General features: G+C 43.2%; 1 protein-coding gene across 2 annotated transcripts in view; it reads right to left on the reverse strand.

The window, feature by feature from the left end:
- LOC126253597 (uncharacterized) overlaps positions 1-18,649 on the reverse strand; it is a 323,092-nt gene that overhangs the window by 256,368 nt on the left and 48,075 nt on the right. Inside the window, exon 1 of one of the 2 annotated variants that reach the window (XM_049955060.1) lies at positions 1,939-2,044. The exons of the other annotated variant lie outside the window; for it this stretch is intronic. The gene's annotated coding sequence lies outside the window, so the exon portion shown is untranslated. Of the gene's footprint in view, positions 1-1,938; positions 2,045-18,649 lie in introns of those variants that run through there. 2 annotated transcript variants of the gene reach the window in all.

The following is an 18,649-nucleotide window of genomic DNA, read 5'->3' on the forward strand; positions in this document are numbered from 1 at the left end:
ACATGTGATTACTTTACAAACGGGTTAATGCGTTAAATTTTTGCCTTTAAGCTTGTAAGTGAGAAGGAATTTAAGAAAGGTTTGAAGTTACGCTTAAATCTGTTGGAAATTGATAAGTTCTCTTATTAAAACTGCCGGCGACCGCATTCCTAACTTGCTGCCGGCTAAAAGTACTCCGAGCTTTGTGTTCCCTAGGAAAGAATAAGTAAGAAATGACTAATTAAGCGGGCAACACTTCCAACTGGAGCCAGCGGTTGGTGACCAACACGCAGTTTCGCGTCTAATTTTTTGCTAACGTTTTGTTTCCTATTATGTTTTAAATCGTTTGCGTTGGACGCTTTTCTCAAGTCTCCCGCGTATCATCTCGTACGAAGCGGATGTTTGTCTGAAGTTTCCAGTGTATTGATACGATTATGAGAGGAACTCCAGCTTTATACGGAGGACGCAATGACAGCAGAATTTCCAAAGAACTTTTGTTGGTACTGGAAAACTGCATGAATGTAGGGCAATTTATGCTCCATTTTAAGCAAGAGCTAATTTCCCAATGTTTATGAAGTCTTATTCTCTGAGCTATGCGCCATACAGTGATACAATTTTGCAGATACATTCAGTGATATATATAGATACTGTCTGCAAAGTGTGTAGAGAATAGAGTTAATAGTAAAGAAGTAATAAATTAAAAAGGCGTGTCGCATGCTGAAGTTCGACTTCTTGAAGAGCGATAATGTAGTAAGTGATAAACATTATTCTTTTCATCATTTGCGTGGGTGTCAGGGCGGAAAAGTTTGGTAAATGTTGGAAGTTCTGTGTAAAGTTCGTTGGGAGTCGCTACGGGCTATCATTCTCATATACTGGATGAATATACTCAGGGTAATTCGTGCGCCATAAATTACGCCAACTCAAGATATATATATACTTTCTAATTGTAATTCTTGTCTTACTCTGTTTACGAAAGAATTTAAAATTTTTGTATTTTCTCAATAATTAAACGAAATGTTAAAAATCGAATTTTTGTTGCTCCTAGGTTGCAACTGGCAATGGATTTCGGGACAGAGTTCTAGCAATATAGATGCTACCTCAGCACAGAGAAATGGCTTCCTATAAATAAATGTGAACCAAAAGTCAACGAATTTGGCACTGTCATGCAGCAAATTAGTCATTTATTATACTCTGAAAGATTTTTAGGGACGAAATTCCTTCTGTGTGTACGTTACAGTACCACATTTTTAATCTTTATTCATCTTAAAGTCATGCAGTCATTAATCCGAAGACTATTTTGAACGCCACAGTGCTTTACTAGGCACGGTCCTGTTGGAGTTTATAAGCCGTTCCCTTCCTACGACCTTACTACATTATCGCTCTTCAAGAAGTCGAACTTCAGCATGCGACACGCACAAGGGGGACCTACAGTCAACGTGGTTTCCGAACCTCGTGCAACTCGACACTTTTCACATCAGTAGTACGGAACAAATGATTCAGACTATCATTTGTAAAGCTTGTCTGCAGATGAACGTTGCTCGCAATGCGTATATTCAATAAATTGACTTGCAGCACTCTCCCACGTTACCGAATTTATCTAACTCTTGTTTCACAATTATATGGCCATAGATAGGCCTACAGTCACATAAATTTGTACTTTGATCTTATACCTTCAGTATACTCGATATGTCTCGATAGTAACCAACACACAATGTATTTCTCACTAGTGAGATAACTATAGTTACGTCCTTGTTGTACTTACCTCGGAAAAGTAATTTTCCTCCTTCGACGATTTTCAGCAGGCCAAATACGTGGAAAATTGAAGTATTGGTCTTGGCACAAAATGTGAGCAACAGTGCCATAACAACGCCACCTGACTATTGTGGTATGATGTTGGCGACTCGCAGATTACGCCAGGCCTTCTTCACTCCAGTAGTATTCTCTACGACACACACTCACCTTTGTGAAATGAACGCCGGTCGTGTCAGTCGGAGCAGCTGAGAAGAATCTCACTTCCACAAAGCAGAAGCGTGCGGCCGCACAGTGATGTAAGACTTTGAAAGACTCGTTTTTTCTGGCAGCAAGGCCGGCCGGTCCTGATACTGACTTACTCCTCAAGTAACAACTACGCGTTTCATATGCTAACTCGCGACGCTGCAGATATGCGAACGTGTTCTGTCTGCTGGTGAGACGTCACTAATGCAAAACTTCCTCGAGCCTATCCAGTTATTCTCCCATAGTTTAGATGGGACACAAGAGCCTTTGTTTCCTATTGCGTTGTGCTACAGTGACTCACGGCTGCTGTCGCCTACAGATTGAGGCATCATTTTTCGTAACGCTAATTCCATTAACTGAGTTAGCACTCAGTTCTCCACTTGCTAGTTATTTTCTTGCCGCACCCCCACCCCCCTTCTCTCCCGCTGAAAACCCCACACCCCATCGTTGCGTGGGGCAAGGTGGAAAAGTTCTTCACGTCTGAGTCAAAGACTATGCCTTTAGGCTGGAAAGCTTGCTTTTGAACGTGGGCTCCTTTCACATAAATGTCTTGACTCCTGTATCTTCTTTAAATACATTCTACATTATGTGATCAAAAGCATCCGGGCACTCCCAAAACATACGTTTTTAATATTAGGTGCATTGTGCTACCACCTACTGCCAGGTACTCCATATCAACGACCTCAGTAGTCATTAGACATCGTGAGAGAGCAGAATAGGGCGCTCCGCAGAACTCAACGGACTTCGAACGTGGTCAGGTGATTGGGTGTCACTTGTGCCATACGTCTGTAAGCGAGATTTCCACACTCCTAAACATAACTAGGTCCACTGTTTCCGATGTGATAGTGAAGTGGAAACGTTAAGGAACACGAACAGCACAAAAGCTTACACGCCGACCTCGTCTGTTGATTGACAGAGACCGCCGACAGACCATCACACAGGAATTCCAAACTGCATCAGGATCCACTGCAAGTAGTATGACAGTTAGGTGCGAGGTGAGAAAACTTGGATTTCATGGTCGAGCGGCTGATCATAAGCCACACATCACGTCAGTAAATGCTAAACTGACGCCTCGCTTGGTATAAGGAGCTTATAAACATTGGACGACTGGACAGTGGAAAGACGTTGTATGGAGTGACGAATCACGGTACACAATGTGGCGATCCTATGGCAGGGTGTGGGTACGGCGAATGCCCGGTGAACGTCATCAGTGAGCGTGTGTAGTGTCAACAGTAAAATTCGGAGGCGATGGTGTTATGGGGTGGTCATGTTTTTCATGGAGGGGGTTTGCACCCCTTGTTGTTCTGCATCGCACTATCACAGCACAGGCCTAGATTGATGTTTTAAGCACGTTCTTGCTTCCCACTGTTGAAGATCTATTCGGGTATGGCGATTGCATCTTTCAACACGACCGAGCACCTGTTCATAATGCACGGCCTGTGGCGGAGTGGTTACACGACGATAACATCCCTGTAATGGACTGGCCTGCACAGATTTCAAATGGTTCAAATGGCTCTGAGCACTATGGGACTTAATATCTGAGGTCGCGCGGTTCCAGACTGAAGCGCCTAGAACCGCTCGACCACACCGGCCGGCCTGCACAGAGTCCTGACCTGAACGCTATAGAACATCTTCGGGATGTTTTGGAACGCCGACTTCGTGCAGGCCTCACCGACCGACAGCGATACCTCTCCTCAGTGCTGCACTCCGTGAAGAATGGACTCCCATTCCCCAAGATACCTTCCCGCACCTGATTGAACGTATGCCTGCGAGAGTGGGAGCTGTCATCAAGGTTAAGGTTGGGTCAACACTGTATTGAATTCCAGAATTACCGATGGAGGACGCCACGAACTTTTAAATCATTTTCAGCCAGTTGTCTGGATACTTTTGATCACATAGTGTATTTTCCCAATGACAAATTACACTCCTGGAAATGGAAAAAAGAACACACTGACACCGGTGTGTCAGACCCACCATACTTGCTCCGGACACTGCGAGAGGGCTGTACAAGCAATGATCACACGCACGGCACAGCGGACACACCAGGAACCGCGGTGTTGGCCGTCGAATGGCGCTAGCTGCGCAGCATTTGTGCACCGCCGCCGTCAGTGTCAGCCAGTTTGCCGTGGCATACGGAGCTCCATCGCAGTCTTTAACCCTGGTAGCATGCCGCGACAGCGTGGACGTGAACCGTATGTGCAGTTGACGGACTTTGAGCGAGGGCGTATAGTGGGCATGCGGGAGGCCGGGTGGACGTACCGCCGAATTGCTCAACACGTGGGGCGTGAGGTCTCCACAGTACATCGATGCTGTCGCCAGTGGTCGGCGGAAGGTGCACGTGCCCGTCGACCTGGGACCGGACCGCAGCGACGCACGGATGCACGCCAAGACCGTAGGATCCTACGCAGTGCCGTAGGGGACCGCACCGCCACTTCCCAGAAAATTAGGGACACTGTTGCTCCTGGGGTATCGGCGAGGACCATTCGCAACCGTCTCCATGAAGCTGGGCTACGGTCCCGCACACCGTTAGGCCGTCTTCCGCTCACGCCCCAACATCGTGCAGCCCGCCTCCAGTGGTGTCGCGACAGGCGTGAATGGAGGGACGAATGGAGACGTGTCGTCTTCAGCGATGAGAGTCGCTTCTGCCTTGGTGCCAATGATGGTCGTACGCGTGTTTGGCGCCGTGCAGGTGAGCGCCACAATCAGGACTGCATACGACCGAGGCACACAGGGCCAACACCCAGCATCATGGTGTGGGGAGCGATCTCCTACACTGGCCGTACACCACTGGTGATCGTCGAGGGGACACTGAATAGTGCACGGTACATCCAAACCGTCATCGAACCCATCGTTCTACCATTCCTAGACCGGCAAGGGAACTTGATGTTCCAACAGGACAATGCACGTCCGCATGTATCCCGTGCCACCCAACGTGCTCTAGAAGGTGTAAGTCAACTACCCTGGCCAGCAAGATCTCCGGATCTGTCCCCCATTGAGCATGTTTGGGACTGGATGAAGCGTCGTCTCACGCGGTCTGCACGTCCAGCACGAACGCTGGTCCAACTGAGGCGCCAGGTGGAAATGGCATGGCAAGCCGTTCCACAGGACTACATCCTGCATCTCTACGATCGTCTCCATGGGAAAATAGCAGCCTGCATTGCTGCGAAAGGTGGATATACACTGTACTAGTGCCGACATTGTGCATGCTCTGTTGCCTGTGTCTATGTGCCTGTGGTTCTGTCAGTGTGATCATGTGATGTATCTGACCACAGGAATGTGTCAATAAAGTTTCCCCTTCCTGGGACAATGAATTCACGGTGTTCTTATTTCAATTTCCAGGAGTGTATGTATGTAGGCAGAATGATTAGCACAACGAAAAATAATTTTTTTTTGGATTGAAATCTAAACCTCTTCTCAAGTATCATATCATCCAGTAAGTACAGAATACTTGCGCAGTATTCGCTAGTTATTCCTTTACTCTCTGAAGGGGAAAGAAGAAGAACACTTGTGCAGCCCGAAAAAAACAGTTGCAGTGATTTCCGCAAAAAGAAATTGACTGTGCCTCTTTTGGTGCAGAAGTACCAACGTCCAATCTTTGCTTAGATAACTATTTCGTTCTTGGATGAATTGATGGAACCATGTCATATTGACATTACAGGGTGGTGCACAAAACCAACTGGATTCTTTATAAGTGAATGTAGCCAGTCTTTCCGTGAGTATACTATTGACGAAAAGCTCTCGGGTTTCCAACCGGCCGGCCAGTGTGGCCGTGCGGTTCTAAGCGCTTCAGTTTGGAACCGCGTGACCGCTACGGTCGCAGGTTCGAATCCTGCCTCGGGCATGGATGTGTGTGATGTCCTTAGGTTAGTTAGGTTTAAGTAGTTCTAAGTTCTAGGGGACTGATGACCACAGATGTTAAGTCCCATAGTGCTCAGAGCCATTTGAACCATTTTTGTTTCCAACCGGGTTGCAATGTTAAAACACCGCGACGTTTCGAGGAGCGTCGTACTCATTATGTTCTGGAGACAGACAATGACACACTTCGAAACGTTGCGATCTTTTAACGCTGCAACCCGGCTGGAAACCCGAGAGCTTTTCATCAGTCAGTTGGATTCTTTTTACAGCGGTTGTTGCACAAAGATTTGTCGTAGTTAACTCTTCGCGAAAATGTACCGAGTCCTTTCTCTAGTCCTGTACGGAGCAAAGTGGCGCAGTGGCCTGATACTGGCCTCGCACAAGTCAGGAGTGAAATTAAAATCTCCGTCCGGCCATAACTATTTAGGCTTTCCGTATTTGTTCGGTTTGCATCGAAGTTAGTTTTTCAGACTTACTCTCGTTCTTACTGTAACTGGGCACATCTAATTTCGTTAAATTTTTTCTCCTGTTGAGCCAAACAAGACAATGCCATTCAGTGATTCAGGTAAGACCTAGTAAAGTATATTTCTTCTTATCCCCAGATCAGTCACCTATTACAAGGTTGCAGCCTGAATTACTGGCCTAATTCCTTCAAAATTTCTGAATTTATAATTTAATGTAATCTAACTGATGCTTTAGACATACAATTCAGAGACTTCTCCGGCACTTCTATTCCATTTACTGCTAATGCTCTAAAATGTCGTACTTGCGATGGAACTATAATTTATTAATCTTGGCACCTGCGCGTATCCAGTAGTTTCCAACAGAATGTCCTTTACACTGTAATTTTTCTTATTCAAGTCTACAATTACTGCACTCTCTGTAGACTTAAACGTCTTACTCGATAATGTTTCACGAGCGCAGCCAGTCACGTGCGCGGTATGTCATCTGGGCACCGGCCACACACGTTCACGTGAGCCGCCAAGTACGCCGAGAAAATTTCGAGATTCACATTAAAATTCTTTGTTAATTTTATGGCTTTTTCTCGTTCAGCCGTTAAAATCTCAGGGTCAGTGCGTCCCGATTTGTCCACAATGACGTCATTTCTGGTCTGTTACCTACTCTCATCTACATCTTACTTGCCGTGATTAGTAAATATAAATATTAACATAAAATGTTGTTGTTGTTTCAGAAAGGTACCGAGCTCCTTTTATTTCATTACAATCAATTTTTGGCAGTACCTTTTAGCTTTTATCTGGAGGATTTATGTAATATATGTATGTTTTTCTGTATCTTGAAATAAAACAACCCTTTTGTTTTACATTCCCGTTTTGAAAGTTCCGTGATTCCAATGGTACCTAATAAGGGATTTCGCGCAATACATTAAATCTCATAAAATTTATTATTCCATTTGTTTACTAGTAGGTCATGCTTGTCCAATATATGTTCACAATATTTTACATTTACAAATGGAGCCATAACTAAGAAAATTTAGATTAGCGTTGTTATCTTTCAGTATTTTATATAATATGATGTACATCGTATGTAAAAGTCTTTTCTACTGCATACGCCAGTTTCAGCATAAAATAAGCAAGGTTTTGTGGATAGTTACTCACAAAAATGTTAAACTTTTAATTGTTAATTTAATAAATTTGCACTAGTTTTGTTGACTTGATTGTTAAAAAACGTATAACTAGGAGGAGCACAAGACTCAAGAATGGTCAGTTGGAGACAGTTTTGAGACGCAACCACTGTGTCACACGTCTGCGCAATAATGTAATTGTTGTAATACAGTATTGTGACTATGTAGCCTGTTATGTGGAGTGGGCTCCCACTAAGAAGAAATGGTGCAGCTTGTCATAAATAAACCCCTATAAAACGACTTGGTACCTGGATTATTTCATGGAATTCACGTAACTTGATCCAGTTAGCAAATGAAATGGACCAAGGCAACGACTACTTCAGCAACACCAGCAGCGGGAAGCAGATTACTCCGAATTACACCGAACTAAGATACGTATAAGAAATCAGCTGAACTATAAGAGTGTCACTGCCGAACTAATTACTAAAGTGTAATGTTTTGGAAACTGTTCTAGCAGTAAACATTTGGAATTGTCTCAAAGTAATTCTTTGAGTGGTGGAGGCCAATGTGATCAGTAAGAAACACCTCCATGATTACACGTTTCTTGATGTCTATGGAACACAAGAATAACAACAAATTTTTTTAAGTTTTTTGTTTAAATCAAATTATCTCTTTCCGATGTTGAAAATTTTCGCCCCAGCGAAATTTCACTGTCTTCCCCACGTAACCATAGCTTCGTTACAATCTCCCAGTACACAGTTAACATTTGTAGTAAGAAACTTGTAATTTCTTTCAGAAGAGATTTCTTCATTTCATATCTTCTTCTAAATATAACCGGCCATTATTAAACAGCGTGGAGAAAACGAACCTGATAATCAGGAGAAAGCAAGGCATGGAACTTGGAATCGAGTAAATTTTTCCATATAGCCGTAGGTGGGAGACGCACCGTTGTGGAGCTGTAGCCACGAAGCGGCAGCCAATCAGCGATGAGCCCTCGGAAGTCAATAGCCGTGAAGAGCTGGTCGCAAGAATTTGTGATCCCGCGACAGTTATTCGCAACACTCCACGAATTTTCGAGAAGATGCGCTAACCTTTTCTTCGTCGGTGTCAAGTTTATATGAATAGGTGGTGTCTGTTCCTTCAGACATGTCCGAAAGAACAGACTCTAAGCATTCATACAACTGATACACCTCGGTGGGCTATGAATCCACAAGCACCAGTGCAGATGCACACTTACATTCGACCTTCAGCGGCAATCTAAAATTAGCGAGCACATAGGGAATAGACAGGGACAGTGGATAAGTAGTGGTGATAGGGGGGAATGTGGCCGGTCGAGGAGCATGCCGAAATAGTCCGCGTATTTGCGCTTAACTCTGAGTCCAGGTAGTGCGCAAGAGATCCCGGCTTCGAGTCCCAGTCTGTACTACGATGCCAACTTTGTAGCCTCTTTGGAGACACTAATATAGAGCATTTTTTGTAAAAAAAATGGGACTTGATGAGAAAAGAGCATTCCAAATTTCGTTTGCTTTCTTTTTCACCATTGTCCTAGTTCACACTTAATAATTAGCCATGCTTGTTGCTCTTTGTGCACTAAGAAAAACTAAAACATGTGCTGAAACTTTCTGGCAGATTAAAACTGTGTGCCGGACCGAGACTCGAACTCGCGACCTTTGCCTTTCGCGGGCAAGGGCTCTCCCATCTTTTTTTTTTTTTTTTTTTTTTTTTGTCGTTGCGGACGTCACATGACATCCGTTAAAGTTCGTTTGTTGATCCTTCCACTCAGTTTTTTATTACAGAGGCCAACCAGCTCTCTGACAGAACACGCTGAGCTACCGTGCCGGCTAGATCACAGGTAGACTACCTTATCAATGCGCTGTTTCTGTAGTACAACTTATCATCTTTACAGATTAATGGCATTGCGATACTTTCTGGACGACTGATTTAACAGTCGAGCTATACCCTCTAAACACCACAGAAAATTCGCGTCTAATATAACCGGCCATGGACAGGATATTAAAGTTTCTTTGGCTGTGATTTATGTTCAGCTAATTTAATTAGCACCTGCGCTGTGGCTCGCGTTTGGGGGAGGACGAAGGTTCACCGCCGCGTTCGGGCATCCTGATTTAGACTTTCCGTGATTTCCCAAAATCGCTTCAGGAATATGCCAGGATAATTCCTTTGAAAGGGCACGACCGATTTCCTTCCCCGTCCTTCCCTAATCCGAGCTTCTGCTCCGTCTCTAATGACCTAATTGTTGTCGACGGGACGTTAAACACTAATTTCATCGTCACCTGCGTTCTGTAGCATTACAGGCATTAGTTGGGACAAATTAGTTCAAACATACACTCTTTCGGGCGCTCGTTGTTGATTAGCTGTCGTTTTGTGTCCGTAGTTTTACAATGGTGCATGCTCGACCTGTGATTACGTGGAAAATGTTGCTCAATTGGACGCTCTCCACCTTGCTCAAACCTTGATATCTGGTTGCTTTTCTCCATCCGGCGTTGTTATATAAATTTTTGTAACTTCTCGCAATGGTTTTTCATTTACAGTAGGATTCTGGGGCATGACTAGTATCGCTTTTAAGCAGAGTCTCGTGTCTTAGGTCTGACTCGAGGAGCGTCTGTGCTGTGCTCGTTATAAAACAAGTCTTTGATCACACAAGACGAGCGAGTGCAATGCTTGTTATTTTATCTGTATTCTTAATACAACTGATTGTTGAATTTGCCCACTGTACACAATGAAAACGCCGCCGCAGTGCGAACAAATTGGGCGTACAACAGCTTACATTTTCTACTTGTGTGTTACCTAACAATGGAAAACCCGTAGCACAGTGAGGGACCTTGATACCTAAATGAAGGCCTAGATTAACAGTTATTTATTTGCTCTAATGTTTGACAAAAATAACAGTAAAATTAATAGAGAAGACTCTCCCCTAAAACTCAAATAAAATTAAAAAAGGAATGTAAGACTGTAGGGAGGTACTAAAAAGCGTGAAACTCTTTAAGGAGGAAATGCAACAAGGTCTGTTCATCTGGGCCGCTTGCAAAAACAAAGTTAACGAATCAACAAGAGGCCACAAATTATAACCAAATTAAACAACACAAGTTGTGTGGCAAAGTAAGCAAGTAACGAGATGCCCAGAATGTAGATCGTGCTATTACAATTTTCGACACCTGGAGATGACTCCCTCTCAAAGACGGTCTGGAGACGATTGCCCAGAATCTGACTTGACAGCCCTCCACTCTACTTTCAAAAACCTCTACATGGAGGGGGCGAATTCATGCTGTTGTCAATGTCATCCTCAAGAATATCGCCCATTTCACGAAAAAAGAACAGCTGGGGGAACATAGCAGGTTCTTCCCACACTTGGCGTACAAAACACACAATCACAAACACAGTGTTCGTACCAGCAATTGGTCGGACCCTTTGGACCAAGCTTAGTAGCAGGGCGACTCAGTTCAAAAGGGTAACAAAAATTTTGGGAACTGTCGTTCTTCGTCGGCCGTGCGATGCTACAACGTCTCGTCCTTTGATGTACGTGCAGAAAAGGCAGCAATATCAAAATAAATTATTCTCTAGGAATGAATGTGGTGGCATGGCGCCCCCTGCCGACAGCTAGGCCAGGGAGCCAGCCAGCTCTGCTCGTAACAGCACGAAACAGGCAGCAGCTTCACATCTGCGAAAACTGCCTGCCTCCCTGGGAGGAGCACTTCTTCTAATGAGATTCACTGACTGCCTTCTGCCGACAGCAGGACCCTGAGAACACATCAGCAGTGTACCATCCCAGCGCAAAAAATGGATTCTTTCCTCCCTCACAAAATAATAATCATGAAACAATAGCACACAGCAATATGTGACAGTAGTGACACAAGCTTTTACTCTTTTTAATCTATTTTTGCGATTTCTCTATCAATAATGTTTACCACCCTCGACAATTCTTTTCCTGCACCTATACAGTTATGGGTATGATCTGACTGTAAGCCTATAAGGAATTGTTTCTTTCTGTGCACCTCAGTTACTTCAGTTTGTGTCCATTGATGTTATGTACTGCAGATCCCAGTACTAATAGCCTATCTTCTGTCTTTAACCTCCTCTAGTTGGTGTTCTGTGGGTGGATTGCGTTACGACTTTATCTTCCTTAATATTTTACTCCAACGACACCTGGTGCAGCAAGATGCAGACTAGGAACCAGCTGATTGGGATCATGTTTTAAACGCACCTTTCGAGCGCCCCCAGTCCATTACTTTAGATATAGTAAATGATACACTAACGTACTAGTGCTAAATTTTAGTAGAGCAGAAGCTACGGCAATTTATCGTCTTTCTCTGGCCCCCTATAAACACCATAGTTGAATGTTTACGCGCCTAGTTCGTCCGGTGGTCATCTGCTGCCAACAGTTCGTCTTATAATGACGCTCAACGCCAGTGTGTTTCCTTCTCTTGAAGACGACGAGGTCCGACTTAAAGGTTGCACACATGTATTCTTTATCCTATCTTAAACGCACTTTGGAAGGCATCTCAGTCATATTTGTTCACGAAATATGAAATGTGAGTACGTAACACAATTTTTAGAAGAAGTTCAAAGAAAGATGTCATACAAATTTAACATTTGTTCACTTAAGTACTCCTACTTTTGCTTGAATGTATCAAAATGACAACGAAAATGTCCGTAGCTAAGAATAAACAGTAGAAATAATGTCTAACGTAATGACACAAAGTACGTTCACTACAGAAAGCCTCCAACATATTAGCATTTGTATCAATTTGAAACAATGATCCTTCGTACAGACACGAAAACCAAAAATTAGAAGCCTCTGTTTAAGACTTTCTTAATAAGATTATGTATTTGCTTATCTTACACAAGATGAACATTCACGATACAGTTGCTGTGTAGGCATTTTCGCACAAAGTTTTGTCACACCGATTAGAATAGCTCCGGAATTCACAAACCTGTGTGTCCTGCGGAGGGGGAATAGTGACGACCGTTGCACCCTGGGAGTAAGCAATGAGCCGGCCGAAGTGGCCGTGCGGTTAAAGGCGCTGCAATCTGGAACCGCAAGACCGCTACGGTCGCAGGTTCGAATCCTGCCTCGGGCATGGATGTTTGTGATGTCCTTAGGTTAGTTAGGTTTAACTAGTTCTAAGTTCTAGGGGTCTAATGACCTCAGCAGTTGAGTCCCATAGTGCTCAGAGCCATTGGTAAGCAATGAAAGTGGCAGAGGCTGGGCATCCCTTTTAACGTTGCTTAGCCCTTAAGTTGTTCGAACAAAGAGGCAGCGAGAATCACCCCAGGAGATCCTTTTTAGTCTTAATAGTTGTCTCGCACACATTTCCTACAAGAAGAAAAGTGGGATCAGATCACGTGAACAAGCTGGTCATGGAACAGAGATTGTCTAATACACGTGTCCGTGAGTAAGATATGCAAAGTAACCTGGTGTGCCATGATGATGGAACCACTTACTTTTGTGAAGATCTGGTGGGATATTTTTCAACGACATGGTCATTGTCTCTCTCAGAAACACGACATATACTCTCTGAAGTTAAATGTGGAAGCTGATACGTTATATTAACCAATAACTGAGTATACTCGCCCACAGTTTCACTGAAAATTTGTGCTGGTGGTTCTTCAAAGTTGTAACGTTATAATTCACAAGGAGCCACACGTATCTAAACCGATTACTGAGTATTCCAGTTCTGATAAAACAGGCTTCACCCAAGGAATGTGACGATCGACCATTCAAAGTACAGCATCCTTTGGTTCTACACGACGGGAGATGCGAAGTCAGTAGAAGTTGGCTACAGTTTTTAATTGAATTTATTGGCTTTTAGCGTACATACATACATACTTAAAAAATGGTTCAAATGGCTCTAAGCACTATGGGAGTTAACATCGGAGGTCATCAGTCCCCTACACTTAGAATTACTTAAACCTAACTAACCTAAGGACATCACACACATCCATACATACTTACTTACTTACATAACATATGTAGGTATTGATAGAAAATTAATTTTGAAAAATATGTAAAAATCTGCCAACCGGTTGCATAGGTTTTCTATATATCTTGACCAGGTTTCGTCACCTCTAAGGGTGACTTCATCAGAAGGTAAGGTAATTTACCTGTGTTTAGGATCTTCTTTCTGATGTCTTTGTACTTTGAGACAGCCTTTGATACATGGGCGGGTAAGAAGCGTACAACTTTGAACATGGCTGGCGTTTGCAGCAAAAGCATACATAAATTTGAAAAATATGTAAATATCTGCCAACCGGTTGCATAGGTTTTCTATGTACCATGACCAGGTTTCGTCACCTTCTGGTCAAGGTATATAGAAAACCTATGCAACCGGTTGGCAGATTTTTACATATTTTTCAAATATGTGTGTACGGTTGCTGCAAACGTCAGCCATGTGCAAAGTTATAAAATTAATGTTAGAACGGAGAGCGTGACCTCGCACCCACACACGTTGTAAACAAAACACACATAATTACATACCAACACTATACAATGATTGTAAATTCAAATTGAAACTGTGCTGTTCACTTCAGTGACATGTTGGTGTTAGACGTGGATGCTTGTGGCAACAGCGACCTTGTACATCGTATGGAAAAGTCTTTGATCTTGTGCTGCTAACAAAGCCGTCAATAATGCCTAGGCTTCACAAGTTTTTGTGAAATGACTGTAGTACTTTCCTGCACCATTGGACACAAAAAAAATCTGCTTCAATTTCTCCCCAACAGCAGCAAGGTGTCTCTACGAAGTGTAGCCTGTGATAATGTTTACAGAAACATCCCTGGCTAAATTTGAATCTGGCAATCATAGAGGTGAGGCGCCTAGGCACTGAATTTAAAGGAGACTTCGTGGAACAGGGGAAGGACGAGTGAACTGTTGCGTGCTTCTTGCCTTTGTGTCTTGTTTCCTTCCATTCCCGTTACCAGTCTTCTGTCGTGCGTCTGTGGAGGACATACCGGTGATCCGTACTTGGGATTGCATTCCTGGTGGTATGTACTACCACAGCAGCTTCTTTGGCTAAGCGGTCGACAGCTTCGTTGCCAGTGATTCCACAGTGTGATTTCACCCAAGCGAAATTAAACGGAATGGCCTTTTTCACGCATCGATTGCAGCATTTTGATAATCCTGTATACAATGAGGTTCTCAGTCACAGGTGCTAAAATTTTTAAGCACTGATTAAAAATACACAGATGCTGTCATCTACGAGCAGAAACGAAATGCTTTTACTATCGTAACGAGTTCCGCAGTCATGGTACTTACGTCTGTAGGTAATACGAAGAGCACAGACTTCGGCAAACATGGTATGCAGAACGTACTTACGAGAGTCACGGGTTTTGGAGCTGTCAGTGTAGATACGCATGTTGCTCCTAATACTATCTAAATACTGTGCCATAATTTTATTGTTAATGTGAGCCTCATGGTCAAAACTAATCCCAGTTATTATGTTCACCTTAGACAATTCCGGTGGGAATGAGACGCTGAAGCTATTTCGTCTAGGTGCTCTAATGATCTTCCTTGAAATCTCCTGAGTATCTGAATACGCATGGGCTAAGGTAGGAAGAGTTCTATAAACCCAGAAGCGTCCAGTTAAACAGTGTTCAGATTTGAGGCGATCTATTTAAGATTGTTGGATTCATGTTGATTTCTTTTAAGGAGAAATTTGGCTCAGAGATGCCACCGGCGTAAATACGTAGATTGGAGGTTCATATACTTCAACCAAGAGTACATAGTTAGGGATGGAGCGCATTATTCCCAAATCATCTCTCAGCCCTATGTATTGGCATTTATTTTGATTCTGTTGAGGTAACTCTCATGTGCAAATCCATAATAACCGCTTTCACAATAAATGGTTAAACGAACCATCGTACGGTAAAGTGTCTATGCTGTACCGACGTTCAAGCACCACACAAGTCCTGTTGCAGATCTGATTATGTTGACAGCCATCTTGCATTTGTTAGCCAGATAGTGAGTACGCCTTCCAGGTTAGCTTATGGTCAATGAAGAGTCCCAGGTATTTGAGTATCATCTTCGTAGGGAAGTTCTACGGTCCTAGTTCTATTACCGCTGGTAGATTCGCTCTGTGCCTCGAAATCAATATTGCATTTGATTTAGCTGTAGATATATCCTAGCTGTGGATGTATCCTAGCTGTAGTGGTATCCTAGCCGTGTATATATCCGTTTCTTGTGAGCCAGTGTTGTAACGCGAACATTGCGGTTGTCAGTTGTGACTTAATCTTCTAGGATTGTATTTTCCACGTAAATACATATATCCTCCGCATACTGCAAAACTTTCCTCTTTCCCGTGATTATCTATTAGGTCAGTGGTGTAGATATTAACTGGAAGAGGTGCCAATGCCATATGGAGGTGCCGACCTGAAAAACATTTCTGCATTTGTGATGTGCAATGTAACGAACCAAATGAGTGGAGAGACAGCTAGTTAAGGCCGTACGAGATGAAATCGTCACATCTGCTTGGATGGCCAAGCGGGGGCGTGTGTGAAAAGCAGGCAACAGAGCAAAATGCTGACACCGAGACGACGTTAGATCCTCAGCTGGGCACGCAGCGTCGACTGCCACGGGGAGTTTATCCTTGCCGCCTGAAAATGCTGGTAAACACATAAATACAAAATGGACGAATCACAAGCCGATATTTGAACTGTGTATGTTCTCTTTACATTAAAAAGCGATATTTCATTAGATATACGTAGACAATAAGTGCCTGTATTCTAGCAAGTTATGTGGGAAGATTTTTTGCTGCATTATCATCCAGCAGTTGTTATATAAGTAATACTGAAGGCTTGAGTAAGGAGTAGATATGTGCCGGCTCCTGATTCGAAAACGTTACCACATGTTGTTTGAGCCCTTCTGGAGACGTGGAGTTCGAGAAACACTTGTTGCTGGCCTCTCAATGTGCATAAGAGGATGTGGCGGGGTACTGTGCATCCATTACTTTACTCATTTGGCTTAATGCCTTCGTCTCAACCATCAGTTTGTGGCTTAGTTATTTTAAAGTGAGGAATTACTGTAGAATGACCTCGTGCTTTTTGAACGCCGTTCAATGACTTAGGTGTTTTAAAGGGTTTGCATAGCAGTTAACTTACGCTTCTTGAGTTGTTAGTACAGGAATTTTACTTGCGAGTCCCTAAGGCAATTGTGAATGGAGCAGGCTTATAGCAATAAAATCTAGTTATCTCGATTTTTATTTACTAGTTCCGGGTTATTATTCGTTGGCGACCTTGGAGTTTTGATAACCACTGCTAATATTGTGCACCTACTGTATGCAGTGTGTCGAATGTGTCCGTTGCGCGACAGAGCATAGATGTGAAGGTATGGGTTGTGAATTACAGTGATAGCGCGATATGAAGCTGATATCGGTCTGCTGGATTTCGAAGGTAACAGAATTCCTCACGGGCTATCACGGTAGGCCACGGTACTGCATACCAATAATGCAACCCACGCCATATGCCATTCATATGTGGCTTGCCTAGACAGTTTTGACGTACCATCTCACCACCTATATCCCTTAATACATGCCATCCTACTATACAAGTTATTTCTTCATAGTAGCCAGGACGGAGGCTGTCTTCAGCTAGCATTCATCTTTGAAGACGGGTACGTAGTCTTGTTTACAGCGGCGGTCCTGTAACTGCTTCAGTTGTTATAAGGAAACTAATTACCGAATTCAATCTTAAATATTTCTGCAAGCATTCAGAATTGGAAACTTTTAGAAGTTATTGTTCTGATCTCCTCCTTTCTGGGTACTACTTCTCGTCGAACGTCAGCAAAAATTCCAGAAAAACAATATAATTTTCTAGAGGAATAGCTCATAGAGAGCCTGTACTGGTGTGTAATACCTGATAAGTATCAAAACCACTGCTTTGATACGGTGGAGTTTGTGCTCTGAATGGCACGCATTCTCAGCTGCAGATAAGCATAAAGCAACTGCAGAGATTCTCACAGTTTGTGATGCTGTTCCCAAGTGATTTCCGTCATTTCGCACAAATAATTATTCCCAGCAGCAAAGTTAATCTTGGTGGTCAGATGGTGTAGCTTAAAAGTTTGTGTTATTTCCATCACTGTCTCCCGCATTTTGTCTATTTTGGAATTTCCCAGAATTTCATTGTTTAGGTTTGTTTTTTGTCTTGGCGGATGATAGCACGGTCATCAACATGATCTCACTGGCAGTGGTAGCCTTTGCCTTCCTCTAACATTTGCACAGACCTACACAGCTACTTATAGCGGGACGTAACCTACAGTTTCACATGGACACCGAACCAAGGTAAAACTTCGCATTTTTCATACATACCCATTCACAAAAGTTATTTTTTTTCTCAGAAACGGACAGTTCGAAAATAATGTGGCGTGAGTTTGTGAACCTCCTGTCGAACCGGGTTCAGGAGACAGGGAATTGTGATGCCCGCCCCACTCGGGACGCGGCAGACGCACGGCAGAGCAAGAGGGCCCCTTCTGCGGGTCAGCGCACAGCGCTCGTGCGGCACAGCCTCGCCCCGCAATGGCCACTGCAGACATCTCGACGCAGTTACGTATAGATTCTGATTCGGAACTCAGATATGCTATTTTGTTGTACAGTGCATATAAGAGCAATGAAACGTCTCTGTGTATTAACAACTACATGCAAAGTGAAGAGCACTTGGCGAATATGTGTTGTTTATGAAAGTTCCAGAAAAAGTATTCGCGGAAAGCTTCCGACTAAACAGACGCCAGCTCGAAGAGATTCAGTCGCTGATAGAGGAAGACTTAAGACGAAAATCAATGACATGTGGGAGCCAATACCTACTAAAGAAAAGTTATCAATGCACTGTATTTACTGCATGTGATTAAAATAAAATGTGTTTTTTTTCCTCTCAATATTTATTACAATTATAATTCCTATATAAATTCAAGAATTCAAATAAATTCTATACATCTCATATATTTAATCTTGAATATGATGCAGTTTGTTCAAAATGCATATCAGTACAGTAACATGTAGATGTGGTACATGTACAAGCATTATTCACATATGCATTGCCGAATGTTCTCTGGATAGGTGATTCGGAAAAGGATGATGATGTTGATGATGGGTATGATATCACTGACTTACATATTATTTTATCTTATATTTCAGATGCTGTCTGGAACGCTTCTTAATTCACTGCCGTCTGGTAGGCTTTTGGAATGTCTTTCGTTGAAAGATACATCGATATGAAAATTTCATTAAAAACGTC

This window comes from Schistocerca nitens, chromosome 1 (assembly GCF_023898315.1).
Source record: "Schistocerca nitens isolate TAMUIC-IGC-003100 chromosome 1, iqSchNite1.1, whole genome shotgun sequence".
Lineage (NCBI taxonomy): Eukaryota > Metazoa > Arthropoda > Insecta > Orthoptera > Acrididae > Schistocerca > Schistocerca nitens.